Here is a 17735-nt window from a genome sequence, read left to right as displayed (position 1 = left end):
ACTCACAAACCTCATCAGGCGCACTTTAAACTAGATCCACTGGGGGAGGGGAACAACAGCCTGGCGAACAATATATTACCCACGACCACAGGGAACCGCCAAAAGGCTAAACAGAGGGCTGCACAAACACAGCAAGGACCAAGTACAGAGAGCACAATAATCCCAAATAAACAGTTCGAGAGGAGGTCACAGGGGCTTACATGTCTTTACACTAATGCTCAGAGCATGGGAAATAAGCAAGACGAACTCCAACTCCTAGCACAGCACCACACATACGATGTCATAGGCATCACTGAAACCTGGTGGGATGACTCCCATCACTGGAATTTAACCATTGAGGGCTATAACCTCTTTCACAGAAATAGAACAAAGGGGAGAGGAGGGGGAGTAGCTTTATATGTCAAAAACAGTTACGTTGCAGAAGAAATGCAAGACTGTAATCCGGGAAACCAGCTTGAAAGCATCTGGATAAGAATCAAGGGAACCGGGACTCAAAAAGATCTTGTTGTGGGTGTCTACTACAGACCTCCGAGTCAGGATGAAGGACTTGATGAAGCCTTCTGTCAACAGCCGACCAAACAGGCACAAAGAAGAGATATAGTAGTCATGGGCGATTTCAATTATCCCGATATCTGCTGGAAAACAAACTCAGCCAAGAGTACAAAGTCCAACAAATTCCTCACTTGCCTTGCAGATAATTTTATGGTCCAGAAGGTAGAAGAGGCAACAAGGGGATCAGCAACTCTTGATCTAATCTTAACAAATGTGGAAGACCTGATCAATACAGTTGAAGTGGTTGGATCCTTAGGGGCAAGTGACCATGTGCTCCTGCAGTTTGCAATACAAAGGAATGCTGAAACTAAGACAAGTCAAACACGCTTTCTGGACTTTAAGAGAGCTGACTTCCAAAAAATGAAGGAATTACTGAGCGGCATTCCATGGACGCTGATATTAAAAAACAAGGGAGTTAAGGATGGATGGGAGTTTTTCAAAAGTGAAATACTCACGGCGCAAATGCAAACAGTGCCAACAAAGAAGAAAAATAAGACAAGTGCAAAGAAGCCAGAATGGATGTCCAAAGAACTTCTAACTGAGCTAAAGCTCAAAAGTGACATGCACAAGAAGTGGAAAAGGGGAGAAATCACCAAAGAAGAATTCAAACGTATAGCCAACACCTGTAGGGAAAAGGTTCGCAAGGCTAAAGCGCAAAATGAGCTCAGGCTTGCCAGGGACATAAAAAACAACAAAAAAGGCTTTTTTTCTTACGTTGGTAGAAAAAGGAAGAAAAAGGAGGCGATAGGGCCATTGCAAGGAGAAGATGGGGTGATGGCGACAGGGGACAGGGAAAAGGCAGAACTGCTCAATACCTTCTTTGCCTCGGTCTTCTCAGAAAAAGAAAGCCATCTTCAACCTCAGCAACACGGAATGGACGAAGGATTGGGGGAAATCCAACCCCAAATAGGGAGACACGTTGTCCAGGAACACCTGGCCTCTCTAAACGAATTCAAGTCCCCAGGGCCAGATCAGCTACACCCAAGAGTACTGAAGGAACTAGCGGAAGTTATTTCAGAACCACTGGCAATTATCTTCGAGAGTTCTTGGAGAACGGGAGAAGTCCCAGCAGATTGGAGGAGGGCAAATGTGGTCCCTATCTTCAAGAAGGGAAAAAAGAACGACCCAAACAATTACCGTCCGGTCAGCCTCACATCAATACCAGGCAAAATTCTGGAAAAGATCATTAAGGAAGTGGTCTGCGAACACTTAGAAACAAATGCGGTCATTGCTAATAGTCAACACGGATTTACCAAAAACAAGTCATGCCAGACTAATCTGATCTCTTTTTTCGATAGAGTTACGAGTTGGGTCGATACAGGGAATGCTGTGGATGTAGCGTACCTGGATTTCAGTAAGGCCTTCGACAAAGTCCCCCACGACCTTCTGGCAAACAAACTAGTAAAATGTGGGCTAGACAAAACTACGGTTAGGTGGATCTGTAATTGGCTAAGCGAACGAACCCAAAGGGTGCTCACCAATGCGTCGTCTTCATCATGGAAAGAAGTGACAAGTGGAGTGCCGCAGGGCTCCGTCCTGGGCCCGGTTCTGTTCAACATCTTTATTAACGACTTAGACGAAGGGTTAGAAGGCACGATCATCAAGTTTGCAGACGACACAAAACTGGGAGGGATAGCTAACACTCCAGAAGACAGGAGCAGAATTCAAAACGATCTTGACAGACTAGAGAGATGGGCCAAAACTAACAAAATGAAGTTCAACAGGGACAAATGCAAGATACTTCACTTCGGCAGAAAAAATGGAAATCAAAGATACAGAATGGGGGACGCCTGGCTTGACAGCAGTGTGTGCGAAAAAGACCTTGGAGTCCTCGTGGACAACAAGTTTAACATGAGCCAACAATGTGATGCGGCTGCTAAAAAAGCCAATGGGATTCTGGCCTGCATCAATAGGGGAATAGCGTCTAGATCCAGGGAAGTTATGCTCCCCCTCTATTCTGCCTTGGTCAGACCACACCTGGAATACTGTGTCCAATTTTGGGCACCACAGTTGAAGGGAGATGTTGACAAGCTGGAAAGCGTCCAGAGGAGGGCGACTAAAATGATTAAGGGTCTGGAGAACAAGCCCTATGAGGAGCGGCTTAAAGAGCTGGGCATGTTTAGCCTGCAGAAGAGAAGGCTGAGAGGAGACATGATAGCCATGTACAAATACGTGAAGGGAAGTCATAGGGAGGAGGGAGCAAGCTTGTTTTCTGCTGCCCTGCAGACTAGGACACGGAACAATGGCTTCAAACTACAGGAAAGGAGATTCCACTTGAACATCAGGAAGAACTTCCTCACTGTGAGAGCTGTTCGACAGTGGAACTCTCTCCCCGGGGCCGTGGTGGAGGCTCCTTCCTTGGAGGCTTTTAAGCAGAGGCTGGATGGCCATCTGTCGGGGGTGCTTTGAATGCGATTTCCTGCTTCTTAGCAGGGGGTTGGACTAGATGGCCCATGTGGTCTCTTCCAACTCTACTATTCTATGATTCTATGATTCTATGATTCTATGATTTTAAAGATTCAATAAAATGCAGCAGAGTGGATATAAGTAGGCTGTATTCAGTATCAGTCCCATAAAGTGCTAAAGTGAAATGAATAACTGGGTCCTCGAGATAATAATTAAGGTTCTAATCATGGTCAAAGGCCTATTTAAAGAGCCATGTTTTCAGGTTCGTCCAAAAAACTTGGAGAGCATAATCTCTCTAAGGAGGGGATTCCAAAGCAGGGGGGCCCCTACCAAGAAGGCTTTCTCTCTCGTCCCCACCAACCACACTTGAGACGGGGGTGGGACTGAGAGGGGGGCCTCCTTGACAGATCTTAGAGTCCAAGCCAGTTCATAGAAGCAGATGCGGTCTCGAATATAGGTTGGACCTGAACCGTATAGGGCTTTGTAGGTAATAACCTGCATTTTGAATTAGGTCCAGAAACTTATTGGCAGCCAGTGGAACTGCTTTAATAGGGGTGTTGTATACTCTTATCTCAAAGTGAATTTTACCATTGAAATGCTATTAATCAATTCCAGCCCCCTGAAATACCCCCCCCCCCCATTTTGTTACATGTTTTTAAATAAGAAAATGTACTTTATAAATAACAAACAATGTCTGAACATTCACATGGAACAATTAAGAAAAATCAACTTTAAAATGGTAGAAGCACAAAGTTATGGCAAGGAAGCACAAATAACAAAGTGAAGAGGCAGAAACATCCTTTTCTTCATACTGTACTCATTCCAGCCTCCCTCTCCCTCTTGCCCTCTCTCCGTCTCTCTCTTAATGAAGCCAAACATACCAGAAATAAAAACCACACATCAACTAACACAAAGTGGATAAGAGCAAAGTGGATAGAAATCTCCTGAAATGGATGAGAGCCTGAGGCACGGAGGCACGAGGCATGGTGGCAGCTCCCTTGAAGCCTTAAAGCCCTATATTCTCATGTTGGTGCTCCCTCTCATGCTAGCACTCCCTCTAGCGCTAGCTCTTAACTCAAAACCCTGTTTGTATGTCAAAGCTAAACCCTGGCCAAGCAATGGCTCTTAACTCAAAATACTCTTAATTTGAGATGTTCTTAAGTCGAGATTCCACTGTACTAGCTCAGCCACATCTACCCTGGGACAATTACTCCATGGTAAATATTCCCTGGAGCCAATCCAGAACCAGCATGTATGTGCTGAATCCAGGGCCAGCGTCCAGATAGGCCAGGACCACAGCAGACCAGCGGAGATGTCACCTTGTTCTCCATGTCATCACCACTGCCATGTTCCACTACTTCTCCACTAATCCATCCAAGCACCTGGTCACATCTTACTGGTTGCGTAGGTGCCCCATTCTGACATTGGCAGATGTGACTGCAATGGCCAGGAGCTTAGACAGATTAAATTATATGCTGTTTTGTTCTAAAAGTGATCTGCAGGTCAATTAGCTTTTGTGCTGGATCATTGTGCAGCTTGTGCTGGTATTAATATGGATGTTAGCACTTGGAAAGGTTGGCTTTGTTAACCAGTTTCAAGCAGAAGACAAGAGAATTGACTTTTTTTAGCATGGCCATTAGGATTGGCTAATTTCAATGGCATGGATGTCTATTTAAAAATTTCTAATTGGCAAGCAAATTGATTCCAATGGCGCAAAATGAACTTTACAAATGGCCCAACTTGTTTCAATTCTAATTTCTACAACCAGCACACATTTCTGTTCAATAGTGCATTAAAGTCACTTTCACATCTATGGCCAACTTTTGCTAGAGGTCACACATTTTAGGCAATGATGAAGGGATCTACCCTTTAACCATCTATATTATGCAGTTCTTTTCCTAGAATAATCCTTTCTGAAATGAGTGGGACCAAAAGAAGATCTAGACATCACTAAACATTGGCATCATTTTTCTAGAATGGTGGCTTCCATATTTTGATCCCTCAGGTCAAGCCCCAACCAGCTTGTCCAATGATCAGGAATTCTGGGAGTCCAAAGCACCAACAGAACACAAAGAAACAATGTGAAATACAGCACAAGGCAGCTCTTCAACTGTCTGATATTCCTCCCCCACTATTTAAGGCCACATTAGTGTAACAATGAAAGTAACAAGAAAGTTACAGTTATATCCTAAAAGCATAGAAATTACAGATTATTTATTTAAAATATTTATCTAAATGAATAATTTGACCCATTCAGAAAAACAACCCATTATAAACTGATTGCAATTAATGGCCAGAATCCTATAGTTACAACTTGCTAACCCTGGTGTAATCCCTTCTAATGTCAGCACATGCAATTTTGAGAACGCTTCAGAAAGAGATATCATGTACCCCCTGAGCAACATCCTTTGACCCAGCTGTGCCACAAAAGCAAGGAGGTTCTCCAATCTGTGTTTGGCTACAGATGTTTTTCCTGGAGACATTCTGGCTGCTCTTACACACCTGAGAAAGAAAGAGAAGTGCAAGAGGAAGCTAGTATATCTTTCCTGGGTGTGTAAGGTCACATACATCTTACTGTACTCCTGAAACCAGTAGATAGTCCAAGGGTGCTCCTGTTATCAGAGGCATCCATGTATTATTGTGCAGCATTAGACTATGATGGAGTAGGCTGAGTCCTGCTTGACAATGGTACAAGTATGTTAGCAGATACTTTTGCACTGTCAGCACACTTACTGGATCTAAGCTACTACTTTTCTGTAGTAATGTAGGCATAACTAAACTATATTATAATGATTTAGCCTCTTACATATCAGGTGTCAGAACAGACATGCACCATTCCTTTCAGTTTACCTTCAATGTTATGTAATGTTTTTAATGAGATGTGTGTGATATGCTACCAGACATATAGTATCCAAATGGGGTTTTAAAGTGTTTTTCTTTCAAATGATATGGGAAAATATGCTTTATTACTTTTTTGTGGAATAAAGCAACTAGACAACACTGACATGAACTTAGGAACAGCTTTGCAATTTCTTAGAGTAATATTTCCAAATAAAGCACTTTTCTTTTGTAAAAAAAAACACACTATGGAAACAGAAAACACTCTTCAGAGCAACAACATGTATTGAAAAATAGTAAAAACAAATCTTTTATTATCCCAATAAGGAGAGCTGAAGGGGAGAGGTTAAGAGAATTCATGAGCCTGACAGTCTTAAGTATGTTGCCATGAAAGAAAGGAGGGAAAAGAAATACTGTGCAGATGGTGCTCACCCACTCTAGAGCAAGCCCCTCTTTTCCCTTCTTACTGCAAAAATAAAAATACACATCACTAATAGGTGTACCTAACGGGTTCAAAGCCACCCAGCTTTTTTCAAAGTGTCTCAAAGAGTAAGATTAGTACAGCAGCTTGTTAACCGATCACACCTTCACACATAACTCCTAATGTCCATTCTTTCATGGCTTGGTACCGTAAGTCTTTTTCAACTTTCTCCTTCTATTCTTGTAGTGGTCTAACACACACACACACACACAATGACCAGGACACTTTTTCTGGCAAAAAACAAAAAACAAAACAAGGAGCAGCTGAAGTAGCAGCAAGCCATGTAGGACAAATGGCAGCAGGAATGTGCTTGAAGGGGACAATAGGGGACTAGACTCACCTTAGGATTGCCATTGGTCAGAAACAGCCTAAAGGTACATGAAAACAAGAGCAGTGGTAACAGGATTTATTTATTTATTTATTTATTTATTTATTTATTTATTTAAAACATTTATATTCCACCCTTCTCACCCCAAAGGGTGGAGCACAACATATTAACAGCAAACATTTAATGTAAGAACATAAAATAAACCATAAATATACATAAATACTAAAATCAGTTATCTTCATATTAAAACCATTATTTAAAACCATCACAAGCCATACCATATCTGGTCAGCAGGGTGAAATTGCTGCCATTATTGCACTACCCCAAAGGCTTGGTCCCACAGCCAGGTCTTTACCATCTTTCGGAAGAACAGGAGGGAGAGGGCTGATCTAATCTCACCAGGGGCAATCTAGCCGAGGGGCAATCACTGAGAAGGCCCTGTCTCTCGTCCCCACCAATTGCGCCTGTGACAGTGGCAGGACTGAGAGCAGGGCCTCCCCAGAAGATCTTAATCTCCACGGTGGTTCATAAAGGGAGATGCATTCAGTCAGGTAAACTGGGCTGGGGTCATTAAGGGCTTTATAGGCCAAAGTCAGTACTTTGAATTGTGCTCGGTAGCTAACTGGCAGTCAATGGAGCTGATGCAACATGGGAGTTGTGTGCTCCCTGTACGACACCCCAGTTATTAACCTGGCTGCCTCTCGTTGGACTATTTGAAGCTTTCAAACAGTCTTCAAAGGGAAACCCATGTAGAGCGTGCTGCAGTAGTCTATCCCAGATGTAATGAGAGCATGGACCACTGCGGTCAAGTCTGACTTCCCAAAGTACAGGCACAACTGGCTCACAAGTTTTAATTCTGCGCAAACCCCCCATAATAATATAATAATTTTATTTTTGTATGCCGCCTCCATCTCCCCAACAGGGACTCAGAGTAGCTCATATAGGGGCAACCCCAGTACAATCATATAACATCATAAAATCAACAGTTGAGACATCAAAGAATGCATTTAAAAACAAATTAAACAAGTCATGATTTAAAATAGAAATAATTAAAATATTAAACAATCATCCAAGGCGTTAAAAGGTCAGATATAGGACAACTGTCTGGGCAACATTCAAAACTGATGAATGGAGTGTCTATTACAGAATAGAGCATACATCAAATAGACACAAAAAGCAGGGAAGATAAATCTGAATGGAAATCAAACTATAAAGTGACAGGGCAAGTTTCAATGTGGGTATGGGCCAGGTTATAATGGACTTGTCTACTCAAAAGCACAATGGAACAGCTATGTTTTTAATTGCTTCCGGAAGACAGTGAGGGTTGGAGCTAACCTAATCTCTCTGAGGAGGGAATTCCAGAGCTGGGGAGCCACCTAGCCATCACGGAAACCTGGGGTTCCAGGCTCAACGATGTGTCCAGGAGGACTCCCAGGCTGTGAACCTGTGCCTTCAAGGGTAGTGTGACCCCATCTAGGACAGGCTGTAACCCTATACCCTGTTTGGCCTTACGACTGACCAGGAGGACCTCTGTCTTGTCTGGATTCAACTTCAATTTGTTTGCCCTCATCCAGACTGTCACAGCGGCCAGGCACCGGTTCATGACCTGGACAGCCTCCTTAGCATCTGGTGAAAAGGAGTAGTAGAGTTAGACGTCATCTGCGTACAGATGACATCGAACTCCAAAATTCCGGTTAATCTCACCCAGCGGCTTCATGTAGATGTTAAACAACATGGAGAAAAATACTGAACCTTGCGGGACACCACAGAACAATGGCTGCGGGGCTGAGCAGGAGTCCCCCAACACCACCTTCTAGGTACAATCCTTGAGGAGGGACTGGAGCCACTGTAAAATAGTACATCCAAGACCCATCCTCCTGAGGTGACTCAGAAGTATACTGTGGTCTATGCTATCAAAGGCCACTGAGAGGTCCAGGAGAACCAACAGGGACACACTCCCCCTGTTGAGCTCTGTGTAGAAATCATCCACCAAGGCAGGGGTCTCCAAATTTTTTAAACAGGGGGCCAGTTCACGATCCTTCGAACCGTTGGAGGGCCAGACTATAGTTGGTCACCGAGCAATAAATAATAATAATAATAATAATAATAATAATAATAATAATAACAACAACAACAATAAAAAAGAGGGTTGGAAGAGACCCTTTGGGCCATTGAGTCCAATCCCCTTCTGCCTTTGTGCACCGAAAGCACAAGCAAAGCACCCCTGACAGATGACCACCCAGCGTAAATGTTAAGAAGAAGAAGAAGAAGAAGAAGAAGAAGAAGAAGAAGAAGGAGGAGGAGGAGGAGGAGGAGGAGGAGGAGGAGGAGGAGGAGGGTTGGAAGAGACCCCTTGGGCCATTTAGTCCAACCCCTTTCCACCTCTATGCACCAAAAGCACAAGCAAAGCATCCCTGATAGACGGCCACCCAGCCTCAATGTTAATAATAATAATAATAATAATAATAATAATAATAATAATAATAATAATAATAATAATAATAATAATTGTTGTAAGGGAAGAAGAGACCCCTTGGGTTATTTAGCCCAACCCCCTTCTGCCCTTGTGCCATGGGGGCCGGATAAATGGCTTCGATGGGCCGCATCCGGCCCCCGGGCCTTAGTTTGGGGACCCCTGCACTAAGGTGACCAAAACCATCTCAGTTCCATGACCCAGTCTGAAAACAGACTGTGACAACTCCAGATAGTCAGTTTCATCCAAGAACCCCTGGAACTGCAAGGCAACCACATGTTCCAAGACTTTGCCCAGAAAGAGGAGATTGGAAACTGGCCGAAAGTTGTTCAAATCAGTGGGGTCTGGTGATGGTTTTCTCAACAGCGGTTTTATCACAGTTTCTTTTAAGCTCGCTGGAATCTTGCCTTCCCGAAGGGAGGCATTAACCACCATCTTTACCCACTCTGCCAAATCCCTTCTGGCTTCCTTTGTCAGCCAGGATAGGCAGGGATCCAGAATGCATGTAGTTGCCCTTACCTCTCCAAGAAACCTGTCAGTGTGCTCGGGTTGCACAAATTGAAATGAATCCATTGAAACCAGACAAGTGGGTGCTCTCTTTACATCTTCAGAGACTGCAGTAACTGTGGAATCCAGGTCGGAGCGAATCAGAGCGACTTTATCCACAAAGAGCTGAGCTGTCCAAGGGCCAGGGACTCTGTCATAAGTGGCACGGTTCAACAAGCCTCTGACCATTCGAAACAGCTCAGCTGGGTGGTTCCTTGTTGATGCAATGTTGGCCACAATGTAAGATTTATTTGTGGCCTTCACTGCCACAGAGTAGGCCCTTGCATAGGTGCATACCAGTGACTCATTGCAAGATGACCGCCACATGCCCTCTGGACTCCTCTTCATTTGCTTCATCACTGCCAGCTCCTCATTGAACCCAAAGGCTGATTTAGCTTTACTAGTCGAGAGGGGTCACTCTGGAGCGATTGTGTCTACTGCTCTGGTCATCTTCCTGTTAAAGAGAGTGACCAGAGCATCAACAGAATCACCTACCTCAGTGGCAGGAATTTCCCCAAGAGCCATCAGGAATCCTACTGGATCCATAAGCCTCCTGGGGTGGACCATCTTAATGGGTCCTCCACCCCTTTGGAGGTGAAGGAGTGCAGTGAGTCTAAACTTGACCAAGTGGTGGTTGGTCCATGGCAGTGGGAATAAAGAGAGTTCATACATGCCACCACCTTTCTCCCATCCCTGACAGAACACCAAGTCCAATGTATGTTTAGCTCTGTGGGTAGGGCCAGAAATCACTTGGAACAGCCCCACGGTTGCCATGGTTACCATGAAGCCCTGGGCCACTCCTGACAGAGAGGTCTCTGCATGAACATTGAAGTCCCCCAGCACTATAAGCCATTGGGACTCCAATGCCAGGCCCGAGATCATCCCGGTTAGCTCAGGTAGGGAGATTGAAGGGTTACGGGGTGGTTGGTACACTACAAGTATCCCTATCATGTCCTGGTCTCCTACTCTCGGGTGGACGCATTCAAATGAGGGTGTCTGTGGGATGGGGCATCTGGTCAAGGAGATGGAGCCCCTGTAGTCCACTGCAATGCTGCCTCCCCACCCTCCGAATCTTGGCTGGTGGTGCACAGAGTAGCCTGGTGGACAAAGCTGAGTAAGACTGGCCCCTCCCCTCAGATCAGCCTGCTCTGCATATTTAACTTGAAACCTATTTTCCCCCACCCCCAAAAATCCTTTCTTTCTGAAAACAAATCACTTTTGTTTTGGCCTCAAATTAGTAAAAATTTCACTAGGCTAGCACGATGCAAAATGTTTCTGACAATAGCGATATTCTGTGTCAGAAGTAGATTTTCTGCATGATTTCTACCTCCCACTCCAGCTGAGTAGTTACTCAGAAGAAATATGTTCACATTTTTTCCATACAAAGACTTATATTATATACATCCAGCTGATATTTCGTTCTTTCCCATTATGGAATTGTTTCAATTTAACTTCCTAAAGCAGTAACATGCGTGGAGAAAATGTGGGAGTGAAGATGAGAAGCTGTGAGGATAAAAGAAAGTACTTTCTGATGAAACAAACATGGGGGGGGTTTCATTCTTGTTGTCAACTGTAAATTGCCTGTCAAGCAAGTCACAAGGAAGCAGTTACTGTCACTTAAGCATGACAACTAATTGGATCACAGAACTCTTCTCATTCAGTCCAACAATCTCCAAAATATCCTTGGCGTCTCATGTTTTTTTGCCAATGAGTGTTGCCTCTCAGTTTTCTGGCACTGTTAAGATTTTGTGACTCTCTTGCATCTTTCTCCCCAGTGCTAATTGCAACATCTTCAAAGACTGATATTTTACAAATATACTTCAGTATGGAGACTATATGACTGTGAAATCTAGCATCTAAAAAGATGTAGCTTAGGAAATTGATAGAATGGAAATAAGGACTATCTAGTGCCGTGAGGGCGAACCTATGACACGTGTGTCAGCACTGACACGCGCAGACATTTTTAATGACACACGACCGCATGCGGCTGCATATAGAGAAGTATGGGGCTGCATACCAAGAAAGATATTACATCCTCAGCTCCTGCATGGCCAGGTGCAGTAGCAGAGGATAAAACATTTGCTGTAGTGTTGACACTCTGTGTCCGAGGTCTGTAGGCCAAAACCACAGAACTCCGGCACAGAGCATCTAGTTCTGGGACTTCTGGTTATTTATTTATTTATTTACAGTATTTATATTCCACCCTTCTCTCTCACCCCAAAGGGGACTCAGGGCAGATCACAATACACATGTATATGGCAAACATTCAATGCCATTAGACATACGACATATATAGACAGACACAGAGGCAATTTAACATTTTCCAGCTTCCGGCTTCACGAGGGTATGCTCGATTCCGGCCACAGGGTGAGCTGCCACTTCACCGTCCACTTGTGACACTGAGTCCTTGATAGAGTACTTCCTTATTCCTTTCCATATGCTGCTGGAAGTTTTTATGGTATCATAGATTAGTCAAATTAGCCTCCCCGCATAAAGCGGTACCTAAATTTTTCTACTCAGCAGATGCAACTGTCTTTTGAGCTGCATAGGTCAACAGCAAGCTAGACTATTAATGGTCGGGAGCTCAATCCGGCGCAGGCTTCGGACTCATGGCCTCTCAGAGATTTATTGCAGCTGGCTACTAACCAGCTGTGCCATAGCCCGGCCCGGTTAGACTGTCAGGGGATCTTTAACCTCACTTCCGGCCAGTGGAGCAGGGAGCAGTGGAATGGCATGGGGGACACATCTCTGAGGGCCTTGTGATCGCCATTACCAGCAACCACATAACCACAGCCACCATAATCCAATCTACTGTTCTGGGATGTCGTGGATTTCTAATTGACCATTACTAAGATAAGTGAGGGGGAAGCTGGGAGAGGGGAAGGCCTGTGCTATGGGTGCCGTTTTCTGCCATTAGAAATCGTGAAGTGACACATCACCTGAGTTATGTTTGGTCTTCTGGAGAATTTTGACACACCAAAAGGTTGCCCATCACTGATCTAGTGGATAAAAACTTGAGGCTGTAATGTAAGGATGAGCAACACTGACCTTCTAGATGTTTTTGCACTCTACATTCCATATTTTTTTCACCACTGGATGTGCTGGCTAGGACTGATGGAAACTGTAAGCTAAAAAATATCTGGGAGGCCATATTTGCCCATCCCTCCTGCTCTGAGTCATAATAATGTCATTCCAAACTAATAATTTACAATGAATGATGAAAAGAATTCCCCAGTGTATCTATCAATGTAAAAATTGAGAAGGAAAAAAAGAAATTACTTTCTGAGATTACCTGACCAGCAAGCTGCAAGCTTGTATGATATTCTTGTTACTAGTATGCCATTATTGTTAAAAATGAATTATTATTTTTATTTATTTTGCATGCCAGGAAAATGAAAACTATCTCATAGTTCAATGCTTGTTCTTCAAAGACTCCGAACATTTTTACACTACACAGTTATAGCATTATGAGTCTACTAACTGTCAGGGTTCCAGCCTATGTAATCTGGGATTTCTTGTTTGGTGAAGCATTAGAGTTCACTGTTTGATCATTCTAAGTAACTGCAAATCCTAGGGTTCTACCAGACAGATCTATGCAGTTAGTAGAATATACTAGTTTTATGCATTGAGAATGGGCCCACACATTTTTAAATATTTGTAAATCTCCATTACAGACCATTCAGCCAATGTAAGTAAGGCATGTAAGCCTTACATGCCTTACTTATTCTCTGAGCTCCAGTGTTGTTTTCCTGTGCTATCCATCATTCTCTCTTTTGCTTTTTCTCTCTTTCCCTCCCTTATTTTCTCTGTGGTTTGCCGCTCAATATGAAATAAGACAGCATGACACATGCTGCCAATAGTTCACAAATTACCACCATAAAGAGACACATTTCATTCCAAGAAAACTTCATGCTGGATGGAAAGAGTGGCTCCTTCTGAAAATTTCTACCTAAAAAAATGGCAAAGGTCCTACTGGTGCATTAGGTCCTTTATTATACATGATCATAGCTCTGCAGCTAATCAGACAGTCAAAGCCTATCAATTTTGGTTTTGTTTGTCAAGGGCTGGAATCCTCTTGATGTCTTATGCCTGCATAAGTTCCCCTGCAGAAGCAGATAGAAATGCTTGTCAAATGCAGGACATTCAACTTCAGCTCATAATTTCTGAAGAAGACTTGCACATGGGCTACAGTTCTGCTTGTCCATGTGCATATACTTGCTGGGATATATGGGTGTGTATGTGCATTTGGTTGGATAGCTGATTGTGTGTTCACTGTTCAGCTGCACCATATTGTCTTTCAGTACAAGGGTTGCATAGAAGAACAGTGTGTAATTCCACCAGCAGAGATTTACTTTATGAAACCCTGATCTTGGCTTCTGTGTGCTTGGCTAGCAAAAACATATAACACTTGGCAAGACTGCACATTCTCCAACTGTCCTGATTTGGCAAGGACCGTATGAATTAATCCCTTGTCCTTCTTTTTCAAAGTTTTTCATTCCTTCTCCCACTTTTCCCTTTGTCTTTCAATTGTTGCAAAATGAGTTCAAATTTCAAAAGTAGATAACACACAATTAACTCAGCAGGGTGAAGAGAAGAGGAGGGGGCACAGTTTTCCCCTTCCCAATAAACCCAGACATAAATAAACTGCTGTGGCTTCTCCTAGTTTGTCTATTCCTTCTCACTAATAAGTTTTGCCATCTTGGGACCTCTTCACACGTACCTGATTTTGGCATCGGCAACAGTATTTTTTCTCTTCAGCCGCAGAACCCGATGGCTCCCAGCACACCCCAAAGAACTACTTCTGGGGTGGCTCGGCAGCTGAAATGCTGCCGCCACAAAAAAATGGTGGCGGCAGACAATGGCAGGCTCCCTGTCTTTCCATAAAGAAAAATGGGTCAAGCCACTGAAAACAGGCTTTCCCCCATGTGATGAGGAAGGAGGGAAGTGATGGAACGGGGCGTAAGGTGACAGATCCCCACGCCCCCTATGTGACCAGCACCAGGACATGGCAATTTTCATCCATTTCAGCAGTGTGTGACAAAGTCTTTGGTCACATTGCAATGTTGCTTGGTCACACATGTCAAAGCTTTGATCTGTGAAATATTGAAGTGTATCAGATTGTCACTGAAACATGTAGAATAGAAACCAGGCAAAAATGTGAAAGTAAAGTGTACAAACCAATTTCAGATTTTGAACTGTGTGTAATATGATTTGATGGCAATTACAGCAATTGTCAAGCTCAACAATTTAACATGCATCTTCACCCTCTTCAAAGGATATAGTCTGCAATAATAAGTTTTCACAACTTAGGCATTTCAACAAGTTTGTGTATGGTGCTGACACAGTGCAAGGAATTTCAGTAGGTCCCTAATAGAAAAACAAATGGAGAACTAAAGCACTGTAAGTGTTGTCGAGCCATGGCACTCCCCTGCCCAAAGAATTATAAGCCATAAAGAGACTCCAAGCAATACAAATGATTTTTTCTTTATTTTTTGAACATTTTCCATGGCTGCAAAGTTGCAAAATGCCAAAGTGGTGATTTATGTGTAACTTGTATCATTTATGTATCGTGGCAATTCTTAAATGTACAAACTTTATCAAATTTATGTATTTTGAAGGCAGCTACCAATCCGTGCCTGCAGTTTGCATAATTCCTTGGGAAAGGAGAACACGGTCAGGATCCCGCCAGCTAATTCCCAAGACAGATAAATATCAAAACCTTTGTATGTATATGCAGACAGGTGATCCTTTTTGTCATCAGGATGAACTCAGGGTGTTTGTTCATTCAACTTGAGTCTGAGAGTATGCTGCTACTGCAAAAGAAATAGCACACATTATTTGTTAACTTTCTGAATTGACAACCAAGCCCTTGACTATCTGGAATTACCACCTTCGGCTTTTGGGTCTTATACCCTTTGTCTCAAATAGCTGATCTGATTTAGCAGAGGCTCACCAGACATGGACCTCTCTATCCATGGTCCTAGCTAAAATCACTACATAACTGGATGGATGGATCATATTGATCATTTTCTATAATAAAAGTACCATCTAGGGGGCATAAGTCCAGTGTGGACCTTACAAACAGCAGAGTAGCTGGTAAATCTCTACCTGGATTGTACCATTAGATGATTTGTGTGCGTGGTATTTCATGTGATAAGAGTCCTCTTCATATAAAATCTATTCCCACACAATGAAAAATGTTATGTGAGGGAATTTATGAGACCAAAACCTTTCTCTTCATCACCTAGTTTTCTATAGCTGGGAAATGTTAATGTGCATTGAAGAGCATTCAAATGTGTGGTCCAGACTTTAGGTACAGAAACAGTCTCTAAAACGTTGAAACTAGGACTTTGCAACCTCTTCAAATTTTGTAGTGAATCAGACCAATGTGAATCAGGTCAGATCAACTTAACATAGATCCAGATCAGATCAGCCTGGGACAAAACAACTGAGACCAATTTAGACCATACTGGAGGGAGGGAGTAGGAAGACAGCTAAGAGTTTCAGGTACCTTATATATGGTAAACACCAGGTTGAATTGACTCTGAGCCTTATCACTTAAGGATCTTTTCCAGCTAGAAAAATGGTGCTTGTAAAAATATTATTCAGTTAGGATTGTTCTGTTTCCTCCTTCTCCTTTGGCATCATTCTGGGGTTACAGTATCTGTTTTCATTAATACCTTATGGTACACAGCATTTGGGACTACTCACCCAGTACCTCCGCAAAGACATTATTCCTACCTCTTTTTCTAGTTTGGCGCACATGGGTATGCACACACACAAACACACAAAGATGCCTCTCCTCCAGAGAGAGATGGGGAGAAAATATAAATGAAAACAATCTTACCTTTTAAAGGGCTTTTTAAGGGAAGGGTGGCTTCCTGATCAAGATAGATCAGTCTCTTCAGATGTAACTAATCATTGGCAGAGGAAATGCAGCAGCAACTGATCTATATGTCTGATCTATTCCCATGACATCACTTAGTCTGAAGGAGGCAACAGCAAGAAAGAGGGGGGGGGTGGTGATCAAAGAAATGGTTTTTAAAATTGTAAGACTCTTTTGGCTTTTCCTCTTACATTTCCAGGTGAGAGACAGAAAGAGGGGTGGAAGGGGTTGAGAATAAATGAAGGCATTTGGACATTGTGGTGTTATAGCACTGAAACTCCAGAACAGGATGGAAAAGGAGATGAGATAGCTGAGGGGCAGTGAGCAAGGTTTGGCTTTTCTTAAAAAGCCCCATTGTGGGGCAGAGTAATTGATTCTTTTCTATATAGAGAAAAAAGTTTTACAAAATTAAAGTTTCTTGCAGTAAATTTGCCAACTGAAAGGAAATCAAATTGAAATACTCACCCTTTCTCCTTTTCCCCTCATGTTTCTACACCCAAAGTGTGCTCATTGACCTCTCAAAGTTGACATAAAAGAGTAATTGACTATGCACACAGGAAATCGTAGCACAACAGAAGCAGGAAATGAGGTCATTGATAAATGTTTGTGCTATTATAAAAGAATGGAAAATGTTGTGTTCTCCAAACGGCATCTCATGGGAGAACAACACAAGAACAATGACATTATGTGATAAGCTTCAATTGAAGGAGTTATTATCCAGATACAATTGCAATTTACTTACCTCATGCGATAAGGCCCTCAAGGGTAAAGAGGAAGTGGATTTTACTCGGCAATGGTTTTAGTTTCCAATCTGTCACTGAAAGTGGAGGGCAGGTGATGTGAGGTTACTAGAATATATATATATATTCAGTTCTCTCCTGCATCTTTGTGTTCTTTTTTAAATATATATATATCTGGTAACAGCAGATTTCTGCCTAGCTGTCTGCCCAGCTAGTTCTCATCATGCTATTTTTCTGTGCAGTACAGTACTTTATTTTTTACCATCACCTCTTGTCTTCAGCTGTGCTATTCAGTACAGCTCTTTTTTAAACTGCGTGTTAAAGGTGGCTAACACAAACCCTCTACACCAACAGAGCTATGTGTTTGTAATCTAACAGGGTTTATCTACTCTAATGTCACAAAATGTAATGGATGTGTTTTTAAAAATAATATCAAACATTACAGGTGCTTTGGTTTCCCAGTAGGAGACCACAGAAATTCAGAT

The 17735-nt window shown here is 42.8% G+C and overlaps 1 long non-coding RNA gene across 1 annotated transcript in view; it reads right to left on the bottom strand.

Annotated features, from left to right (window-relative positions):
- LOC134296132 (uncharacterized) overlaps positions 1-17403 on the bottom strand; it is a 50818-nt gene extending 33415 nt beyond the window's left edge. Inside the window, exons 1-2 of the long non-coding RNA XR_010002706.1 lie at positions 16472-17403; positions 6618-6645 (exon numbers count right to left, since the gene is read on the bottom strand). This is a non-coding gene — a long non-coding RNA (uncharacterized LOC134296132). The remainder of the gene's footprint in view (positions 1-6617; positions 6646-16471) is intronic.
- Between the last annotated feature and the right edge of the window lie 332 nt (positions 17404-17735).

The sequence above is a fragment of the Anolis carolinensis genome, chromosome 2, assembly GCF_035594765.1.
Source record: "Anolis carolinensis isolate JA03-04 chromosome 2, rAnoCar3.1.pri, whole genome shotgun sequence".
Lineage (NCBI taxonomy): Eukaryota > Metazoa > Chordata > Lepidosauria > Squamata > Dactyloidae > Anolis > Anolis carolinensis.
The sequence above is the reverse complement of the archived record's forward strand: the minus strand, read 5'-3'. Positions and strand labels throughout refer to the sequence as shown.